The sequence below is a fragment of the Peromyscus maniculatus genome, chromosome 11 (assembly GCF_049852395.1).
Source record: "Peromyscus maniculatus bairdii isolate BWxNUB_F1_BW_parent chromosome 11, HU_Pman_BW_mat_3.1, whole genome shotgun sequence".
In the NCBI taxonomy this organism is placed as follows: domain Eukaryota; kingdom Metazoa; phylum Chordata; class Mammalia; order Rodentia; family Cricetidae; genus Peromyscus; species Peromyscus maniculatus.
Genome location: NC_134862.1, coordinates 89,460,176 through 89,469,908, shown reverse-complemented (window position 1 = coordinate 89,469,908; position 9,733 = coordinate 89,460,176). Strand labels below are relative to the sequence as shown.

General features: G+C 52.1%; 1 long non-coding RNA gene across 1 annotated transcript; it reads right to left on the bottom strand.

Annotated features, from left to right (window-relative positions):
• Nucleotides 1–256: 256 nt before the first annotated feature.
• LOC107400862 (uncharacterized) lies at nucleotides 257–8,927 on the bottom strand. The gene is made up of 5 exons (XR_006062159.2): nucleotides 8,744–8,927; nucleotides 7,277–7,438; nucleotides 1,854–2,033; nucleotides 1,345–1,460; nucleotides 257–363 (listed from the first exon to the last, which is right to left on the bottom strand). It is a non-coding gene; the product is annotated as an uncharacterized LOC107400862 (long non-coding RNA).
• Nucleotides 8,928–9,733: the final 806 nt, after the last annotated feature.

The window sequence follows — 9,733 nt, the reverse complement described above, 5'->3', positions numbered from 1 at the left end:
AACTGGTCTGGGGAGCAGGCGCCCCAGGGCCCCGGAGAGGTTGGGACCCTGCTTCTGACCTTGCTACGGTAACACAGCCGCAGGGCACTGCAGCAGAAATGTGATATTTGAAAGCTGTGTGGGCTCCTTGCCACCACCTTGCATGACTGCCATTATCTCCGATCACAGACGCAGAAACTGGAGCTCGGAGTAGTTAAGTGACTGGAGCGCTGGAGGTCCTGGTGTTGCCGCCCACCGCAAGGTCTCGTGTGTCAGACGGGCTCTCCTAGAAAGAAGCGCAGCTGTTTTCCAGCGGCAGTGGCCAGCAGACTCCTCAGCCCAGGCAACCGCAGGACGCACCCGGAGCTTACTGGAGCAGTCGACCTAATGAAAGGGAAGGATAAACAGCTGGCACAAACGCCAGCTCAGTCCTTCTATCTGGTCACATGTGGGACATAACTCACTTTGTGAACGAACCTGAGTTTGTAACGCCGCCGGGCCTTCTGTAGATAAGCTGTGTCCTGGAGCGCAGGCTTCTGACCTGGGCACATCAAGTGCTAACTGACCCCGAGTATTTAATTGAGTGCCTGTTGTCACATGGTGTCTCCCTCGGCATTCTGGAGTCGTTTGCAAGGTACTATGGTAATCTTCCTGCCGGGGATGGTCAACCCTACCTACGATGTGCAGGGACTCTATCCAGCACTGCGTGGAGGGCGCTGCCACCAAGTTACCAGTACTGAGACAGGGAAGAGCAAAGGTAGTGTCTCAAAACCTCCTCCTTCCAACCTTCAGAGGCTCCTGGTAGCCCGGGGCTCACGTATGCCTCCCAGATGACCAGTGGGCCTGAGAGGAGGCTGTGACAAAATTTGGTGTCTTAAGGTGGGGTTTGTCAACTAGAAAGTCTTCCCATAGCCCTTCTGGGAAAAATCCTCAAAGGCAAGTCCCAAATGGAGTGTGAGAGCCACCAATGGTGGCCTGTCTTCTGTCTCCTTGGGGTGACAGGTGTGGAGACCTCGCCTGGACATTTCAGCCTCTCCCTGGAAAGCGTCAGCAGGAGATACCTTCTGGAAGCCTAAGTCCGCCCCCACGACTGCCCCTTCAGCTCTCAGCCTTGTCTAAAGCCTGCCTTCTGTTTCCTTCACCGAGAAGGCGGCCCTGTGAGACAAATGCCCCGGGTTCAGCCTGGGTGAGCCAGGAAACTCATCGCCTTCCCTCCGGGCTGCAGAGACCTGCTAGGTTGTCATGCACAGGTCCCTGGAACAATGATTGGTCGCATCAGCTATTTTAATGCAGAGCTAGACACACAATCCTTGCTAAAAATAAATACAAAGGAAAACCCCAAAGTAGCTAAGCCTATTTTCATACCTTTTATTTTTTATTTTTTTTCTTGCTCGGGGCTCTTTTGTCTTCCTCTTGATACTCAGTGGCTGCTTTTTCTCCCAGGGCCCATCCTGAGTGTGGTGGTGGCCCCATTCCAGGTCCTGGACATGCAGCCATAGGCAAGAACAGAGGGGAGGAAGGGAATGAGCGGAGGACCATTTCTTTGAGTGAGATTTACACAAAGTGGGATGATGAACCCCCTTCAGAGACATGGGGGAGCTCCGGGGTGAGGACCTCCTCCCCCTGTACAGCCCTTCTATGGGGAAAGGAAGTTTTACCCCAGCCTCACCACATAGCAGAGGACAGCTCTGAGTTACTCTGGGCTCCTGGGAGCATCACCTCATCATTTTAGAAGGGACAAATGTCTAAGGATATCTAGGCTAGAACCAGCCACCCCTCTTTTTGTGGGGACCGATCTACTGAGGGGCAGTGGTGCAGATTTTCTCTGCCGGTCTCTCTCCACTTCCTGCGCCACTGGCGGGATGGGGACGCACCCCTGGTCTGATCGGAAGGATGCTTTGTGTCAGGGACCTCGGACCTGGCCAGGAGTCAGGACTTCTCTCCCCGCTGGCTTGCTGGGGGCACTTGAGGGTTCCACACCTGCTGAAACATGGCGGTCTCACTTTTCTTGTCTGTCTCGTTGCTGAGGAGCCCACAATGCTTTGGTGCTCACCCTGGAAAGACAGAAATGAGGTTCTTTTCCCGGTGGGGAGGGGACCCGGTAACCGGTTAATGCTGGCAATATCCTAAGTGCCCTAGACGGGAAGAGTGCCGGTTAACTGGGAGCAGAGGGCCCAGGCTGGGCAGGGAGCTGGTGGGCAGAACTGGTCTCTAAGGATGAGGGAGGCCCCGGCTTCCCTCTGTGTCCCCCGGTCTTACTACAGTGGGTCCTTGGACTGGCTCCCACAGGGCGCTGCCCCGTCATTGCACTGGTCCTCTCGCTCTGATATTTTCTCAAGGATTTGTGTGTTATTCTATTGCGATTCTCCAGTCCCTTTTTATATACTTCAGTGTCTATAAAGATTTGGGGGCCCTAGAGAGATGACTCAAGGGTTAAGAGCCCTGGTTGAGCTTCTAGGGGACCCGGGTTCAATTTGCCCCACACATATGGCTTCTTACAGTTTTACTCACCTCCTGCTCCAGGAGATCAGGTGCCCTCTGCTGGCCTCTTCGGGAACTGCATGTATGTAGTACACAGACAATACAAACACCCATACACATACAATAAAACAATTTTTTTTTATTTTTCCTTTTCCTTTTTGGTTTTTCAAGACAGGGTTTCTTTGTGTATCCCTGGCTGTCTTGCAACTTGCGCTGTAGACCAGGTTGGCCTTGAACTCATAGAGATCCACCTGCCTCTTGTCTCCCTACTGTTATTAAAGATGTGGGCCACCACTGCCCGGCTCTTTTTCTTGCCGTTATTAGCTTGTTTTTAAGACAAGGTCTCATGTTGCCCAGATACTCATCATGTCGCTGCCGATGACCTTGGAGTTGCAGTCCTCTTGGTCCTCCCCCGAGTGCTAGGATTACTGGTGTGTACTGTACCATCACGCCTGGCTTTTACAATGACTTTCCTGCATACCGGTTGGGTAAGTTACACAGTCGCATAGGTCGGAGTTCTTCCTCTGTGGGGCTGGGGGTGGGATTCAGGTCCCCGTGGATGCTAGGCAATCAGTTTACCCTGGAGTTAGGCCCGAGCCCAGCACTTCAAAACGTAAACGGTCAGAAGAGCGTCAGGCCACTGTGGTGGCACACACTTGGTCCCCGCCACTCAGGAGGCTGAGGCTGGTCCGCAAGAGTTTGAGACCAGCACAGAGCAATGGCACAAGACTCCAGCTTTTTGTTGGTGGTGTCTTTGGCACTTTGGTGTATTTCTTTTGCCCGTGTGTGGGTGCACCCGTGTGCCATGGCCTGTGTGTGGAGTCAAGAGGATGGCTTTCGGGCATCAGTTCTCTCCTTCCTCTCTATGAGTTCCAAGGATCCAATTCAGGCTGTCACACTTGATGACGCATACTCTTACCCACCGAGGCATCTTGCCACTTCTGGTTATTTACATTGGTTTTGTTTGTTTGTTGTTTGTTTTGAGACTAGGGATCTTTCTGTATGACCCAGGCTGGCCTTGAACCAGGCTGGCCTTGAACTTATGGCAATCCTCCAGCCTCAGCTTCCCCAGTGCTATACCTCCTTTAAGGAAATCCAACAAAATCCTGGTATATGCTATGACGGGAGCCATAAGCCTAAGTGACCCTTGACACACATGCTGCCATATTGAAGTCACCTTTACGACTCCCTGGAGAGACTGCCTCGTCTCTGGACAGCCTCCACCAAGCACACCACTGTGCTTGGTAGATTACTCTTTCTGAGACTGGGTACCCAAGGGCGCCAGGTCTTGTATAATATTAGCAGGACCAGCCTTAATATTATACATCCCAAGGGCTCAGGAGAGAGAACTACTAACGGCGAGGACTATTTTCAGGAAATAGAATCTCAGCACACCGAGCTCTATAGTCCACTTGTTTTAATTCCTCTGGCATAACATCCTTTATACACAGCTTCAGTTCTGTTCTCGTGTCTAGCTCCTTTCTTGCCTGATTTCTCTCTATACTTATCTATTGCTCCCTCTAAGTTCTATCTTAATTCTCTCATCTTAATTCTCCTCATCTAGGTCCTTTTCAGCTTGTTCTTACCCAGCTAGTACTTCCCCATCTGGCTCTTCCTCATCTTCCATCTCGTTCCTCTAGTCCTCTCTTCTAGCCCTTCAATCTAGTTCTTCCCCATCTCAGTTTGTTCCTGGCAAGTTCTTACCCGTCTAGTTCTTCCATTCTCTTTTCTCTGACCCTCTGTGCCCTGGAAGTCCTGGTATATAAAGCCAGGCTTCCAGGGTCAAATGGAGGGGTGATAAAAATCACATTGAAAGGCAATAACCGTTAATTATCATTTGCAACCCCAAAGGGAAGTGACCAATGGGGAAATGAATTAACTAAAGGCTAAATTCGGGTAATATCTAAGAAGAGGGATCTTATGTGCTCAACTATTAAACTCTTGAACGTGATTAGTAGAAAATGTTAAGAATCTATAAGTTGCTAGGCCAATGGGAGAAAATAAAACTGTCTTCTTTTTTCCTATGACTCCTATCTGTCCAAGCTATCTGCTGTTTTTCTTCAGGATAGGGGAAAGTGTGCTCGGTCGCTAGGCAACCTGTACAGCTAGATGCCTCTGGTGATAGTTAAAGGGAGATCTGGAACTAGAGGTAAGGTTTGGGAAAGCAGGAAGTAAAGCTTAATTGGCACATCTGCCAGGCTTCTCAAATGGGTAGCCTGGATGCTTAAGTCGTTCTTAGAGAGCACAGAGGTATCTCTGATAAAGTACTTTCCTCCATTTGGGGATGGACCTGTCCGGATGCTGCCAATGATGATAATTACAGGGAGGCTTGGATTGGGGTTCTGGCTGAGCATAGCTGTTAGCGCACAGGTTATCTAAATATTCCTAGAAGTGGTTAGGTAAGGAATTAGAGGTCTATAAAGTTAGTAAGGCTGTAAGAAAGGAGGGTCCAAGCTAAATTGTGTAAAGCTATTAACGTCCACCTGACCTAGGTGGTGTCTCCTTGTGGGATTTACCTTAAGTCAGGAGACTTGCAAGTGGGCTGTTATTATTGCTAGTCCTTGAAAGTGGCCAAGGGAGATATCTGATTCCAGAGGAAGCCTTTCCCGAGGCTCTTCTCCAAATACCTGGAATGTGTATGTCCTGAGAGTGATCAGTCCACACTGTTAGTCCTTCTTAGGGAAAAGTCAATTGGGAAAACTATGAAGGCACACATGATTTTCAGAACAGAAGACAGCTGATACATAACAAGCCAAGCAACACCAAAATTCCTTGGGATAAGTCTTTTTTTTTTTTTGGCTTTTTGAGACAGGGTTTCTTTGTGTAGTTTTGGTGCCTGTCCTGGATCTTGCTCTGTAGCCCAGGCTGGCCTCGAACTCACGGAGATCCACCTGGCTCTCCCTCCTTAGTGCTGGGATTAAAGGCGTGCGCCACTACCGCCCGGCTAAATAAGTCTTTTTAAAAGGAGATTATTTTTACAAAGGTCACAAGGTTATCAAAGTTTTTTTTTTCATTTAAAATTGTGTGTGTGTGTGTGTGTGTGTGTGTGTGTGTGTGTGTGTGTAAAGGTGCCCAAGGAGGCCAAAAGAGGATGTCAGAACCCCTGGAGCTCCTAATGTAGGTACTGGGAACCTAACTCAGGTCCCCTGTGAGAGCAGCAAGTGCTGAGACATCGCTCCAGCCCCCCCCCAGCCCCCCCCCCCAGTACTGAGGGTGGAACCTGGGGCCCACACATGCTAGGCAAGTGCTCTGCCACTGATCTACACCCCAGCACCAGCTTTTTTGACTTTTTTTTTTCCCTTCACATTTACTTATGTGTACGTGTGTACGTGTGTGTGTGTGTGTGTGTGTGTGTGTGTGTGTGTGTGTGTGTGTATGCATGCGTCTGCCAGAGCATTCGTGAAGAGGTCGGAGGACAACTTGAGCGCTTTGGGTCTCTCTACCACGTCGGTTCTGAGGACTGCACTCAGGCTGGTGACAAGGTCCTCCTCTACAAGAGGCATCTTACCACCCATCATGTCTGAGATAGGAACACACCAAGTTGCCCAAACTGGCCTTGAACTTACCTGTCTAGCCCAGGTAGGCCTTGAACTTGAAATCTTCCCTTCCTGGGTCACCAGTGATATTTTCTCCAGAAAGGTCCTTTGCAGGCAATTTAGGTATTTAGGTTCAGCTAGCAAGACCAGATTCCTGGAGCCAAGGGCTTCTTTTGAGTCTCTTGTTGCTTAGTTTTTCTTTTCTTTTTTTCTTTCTTTCTTTCTTTCTTTCTTTCTTTCTTTCTTTCTTTCTTTCTTTCTTTCTTTCTTTCTTTCTTTCTTTTTCTTTTTCTTTTTTTTTCTTTTTTCTTTTCTTTTCTTTTCTTTTCTTTGTGTGTGTGTGTGTGTGTGTGTGTGTGTGTGTGTGTGTGTGTGTTTGAGACAGGGTTTCTCTGTGTAGCTTTGCACCTTTCCTGGAAGTTGCTTTGGGGACCAGGCTAGCCTCAAACTCACAGAGATCCGCCTGCCTCTGCCTCCCAAGTGCTGGGATTAAAGGCGTGCGCCACCATCGTCTGGCTTCTTTTCTTTTTTTAAGGCAGGAATCTTACCTAGTCCAGGTTGGCCTTGACTTCTCTATCATACCAAAGACGGTCTTAAATTTTGGATACTCCCACCCCCTCCTTCCAAGTGCCAACTTTTCAAAGGATCTACAGGTGGCGAAAATGAACAACAGTGGATTCTGCTGATGGGCAGGGAAGGTAGGAGGAGATGGTCGGGGCAGGCGTTCCCTTGGGGGCTGAAGCTGAGCTGCCATGTCCTCTATCTTCCAGGGCCCAGAGAGGTGCCCCATGGGGCTGAGTGACGCTGTGAGCAGGTGGTGGTTGGGGTAGGGGATGGGAAGTAGGCCTCAAGCTGAGCAGGCAGTGATAGAAGCCTGAATCCCACGTCGGGCCTGAGTTACAGTCTGGGAGGCTGAAGGACCATCATGATGCTCCCTGAGTGGTCAACTGCTGCTGAGCCACACAGATCAGCCACAGGAATCTACATTAGCCTGGCAGTGGTGGCGCATGCCTTTAATCCCAGCACTCGGGAGGCAGAGTTCGAGGCCAGCCTGGTCTACAGAGTGAGATCCAGGATAGGCACCAAAACTACACAGAGAAATCCTGTCTCAAAAAATAAAACAAAAATCTACCTTAGGAGTGGAGAGCTCCAGGCAGGAAGGGGCCCATCTGTAGGAGCCCCAGGCTAGGTGGGACAGAAACTTGACTCAGTGCTAGGGTGGATCAGAGGGATCGGGAGCTACACAGGCCCAGGGCAGCCTTTGCGGCACAGAGCTCTACCTGGTAGATGAGTTAGTCGGCGCAGTGTGGTGTCTAGCTTCCTGAGCCGGTCACCCCGGAAGAGAAAAGGTTCCCTTTGGCTCACAGCGTCAGAGGTTTCTGTCCACGGTCGGTTGACCCAGCTGCTTTGAGCCTGTGGTGGTCCATTATGGCAATCACGTCCTAGGAAAGAGGGGCATGGGATCCCATGTCCCGATTCTCGGGGTCCAGATCACTGCCCCCCCTTTTAATGGTTCCACCACCTCTCAGTGGCACCAAACTGGGACCAAGCCTTCCGTACTTGGGGTACACTAATTCCAACCACAGCAGCTCTATAGCACTTTTACCTGAGTAATTTTTGCATAAGAATTAATATCCAAATCCCTAGGCTGATGGGAGAGTGTTTTGCCTGCACCTTATTCTCTGAGACATTTTATATTATTATTGTTATTATTATTTTTAACCATGCAGGTTTGCTTATGGGCAGGACAGAACTCTTACTGAAAAGAAGGGTGGGCTTCGGATTGCGGTTGTCATATGTAGGGGCAAGATCTCAGCCTGAAGGAGTGCGCTAGAGCCCGGAGGCTCCCCGCTCTCACCCTCTTTGATACATAAGAGGCTCTCGTTAAGTCCCGGCAGGGAGCCTCCAAGGGTCTCCAGGCCACCTCTACTCTACCTACTGGAGGGAGCCTCGGAATGGTACAGTACTGTTACCCAGTGCTGGCTGTCACAGGCCAGAGACCCAGTTCAAGTAGGGCCAGCCCCTTGTGAAATCACACAGTGACCAACGGGGTTCCCAGGCTGGTGGTCCTTGTTGGCTCGGGTCCTGGAGAGGGCCCTCACGACGGCCCCTCCACAGTGCCAGCCTCACTTGGCCACCCTGTGCAGGGGCACCGTGTGGCCGGTCTGGGTCCGATTGGCCACCCTGTGCAGGGGCACCGTGTGGCCGGTCTGGGTCTGATTGGCCACCCTGTGCAGGGGCACCGTGTGGCCGGTCTGGGTCTGATCTTCGTGCAGCACCTGGGCCTGGGTCCCGTGCCCGGAGGTCCTGCTCGTGGCGGCATTCCTGCGCCCTCTGGTGTCCATCTGGCGAGCCTGGGGCTCAGAATCGCCAGACCGCAAAGGGAGGGGTGACCCAGATCCGCAGACCCTGTGCTCGTGTCTCCTCTCCTTGTTTGCAGAAAGGAAGCACGCTTCCGTTGACACTCAGTGCCTGGAAGCCAGTGGGGAACACCTGGACCACCAAATGGGCGAGGAGTGCCCCCGAGGCCCGTGCCCCGGGAGGAGCGGGCGGGGACCGCGCACCCAGCGGAAATGGTGGCTTTTGTGCTGGTGTCGCGCCCTCCCACTCGGTGCTGCGGATGCCGCGCACCCTGGGTGGGAGGCCTGAGGCCAGCCGGCCAGAGTGAAAGCGCCCCCAGTCACTGGAGGGGACACGGAGAGTGGCTGATCCCCCCCCCCCCGCCTTTCAAATTCGCCCTTGTTTACCGAATTTATCGGAGGCTCCAGTTCAATACAGACTCGGTTCTTGGGTTTTTGCTTGGAAATGTGGCTCAGACACCGCTCTGCTGCCCCTGGCAACCTGGGAGGGCCTCTCTACCCAGGCGCAACGCTGGGACCTTGCGCAGAGACCCTTAACACAGCCAGACCCAGGCAACTTCCCATGTGCTGCAGCGGCGGCGGGAGGGAGGGCGAGGGATGCGCGGGGGGGGGGGGGGGGGGGGGGAGGACGGGAGGTGGCCGGGGAGCGGGCTGCAGGAAGGGTGTCCTTCGTCCTGGACCTGCTGGGGACCTCGAAGGAAGGGAGCTAGATGGGGAGGGAGCCTCAATAGAGTCCCCTTTTAAAGTGCTTGCTGGCCGGGCGGTGGCGCAGGCCTTTAATCCCAGCACTCGGAAGGTAGAGCCAGACGGATCTCTGTGAGTTCGAGGCCAGCCTGGTCTACAGAGTGAGATCTAGGACAGGCACCAAAACAACACAGAGAAACCTGTCTCGAGCCCCCCCCCCCCAAAAAAAAAATAAAGTACTTGCTGCCTGATTGAGTCCTTAGCTCCAGAGCTAAGGGGAGTCCAGAGCTGGCCGGAGGATGGATGTTTTGAGTCTGCAGGAACCTCGAGGCCCACGGAGCAAGGGGAGTCCCTGGGAGGAGCAGGCATTCCACCTTGTATGCCTGGAGAGAAGGTTGGTTAGGTGGGGAGGAATTTGAGGAGATAGGGTAATGTGTAATGAAAACAAAATGCAATTTGTTTTCAGAGTTCTGGAGGCTGAGGGTCTAGTAGTGTAGCTCCATTGGTGAAGAGGGTGTCTAGCATGCAGAAAGGCCCTGAGTTTGATTCCCCAGGGTGGCATAAAATCAGGCATGAAGGTGCACATCGATAGCCACAGCGCAGGGCAGGCAGAGACAGGAGGATCAGAAGATGAAGGTCATCCTTGGCAACAGAGTAAGTTCAGAGCCAGCCCGGGCTATGTGACCCTGTCCC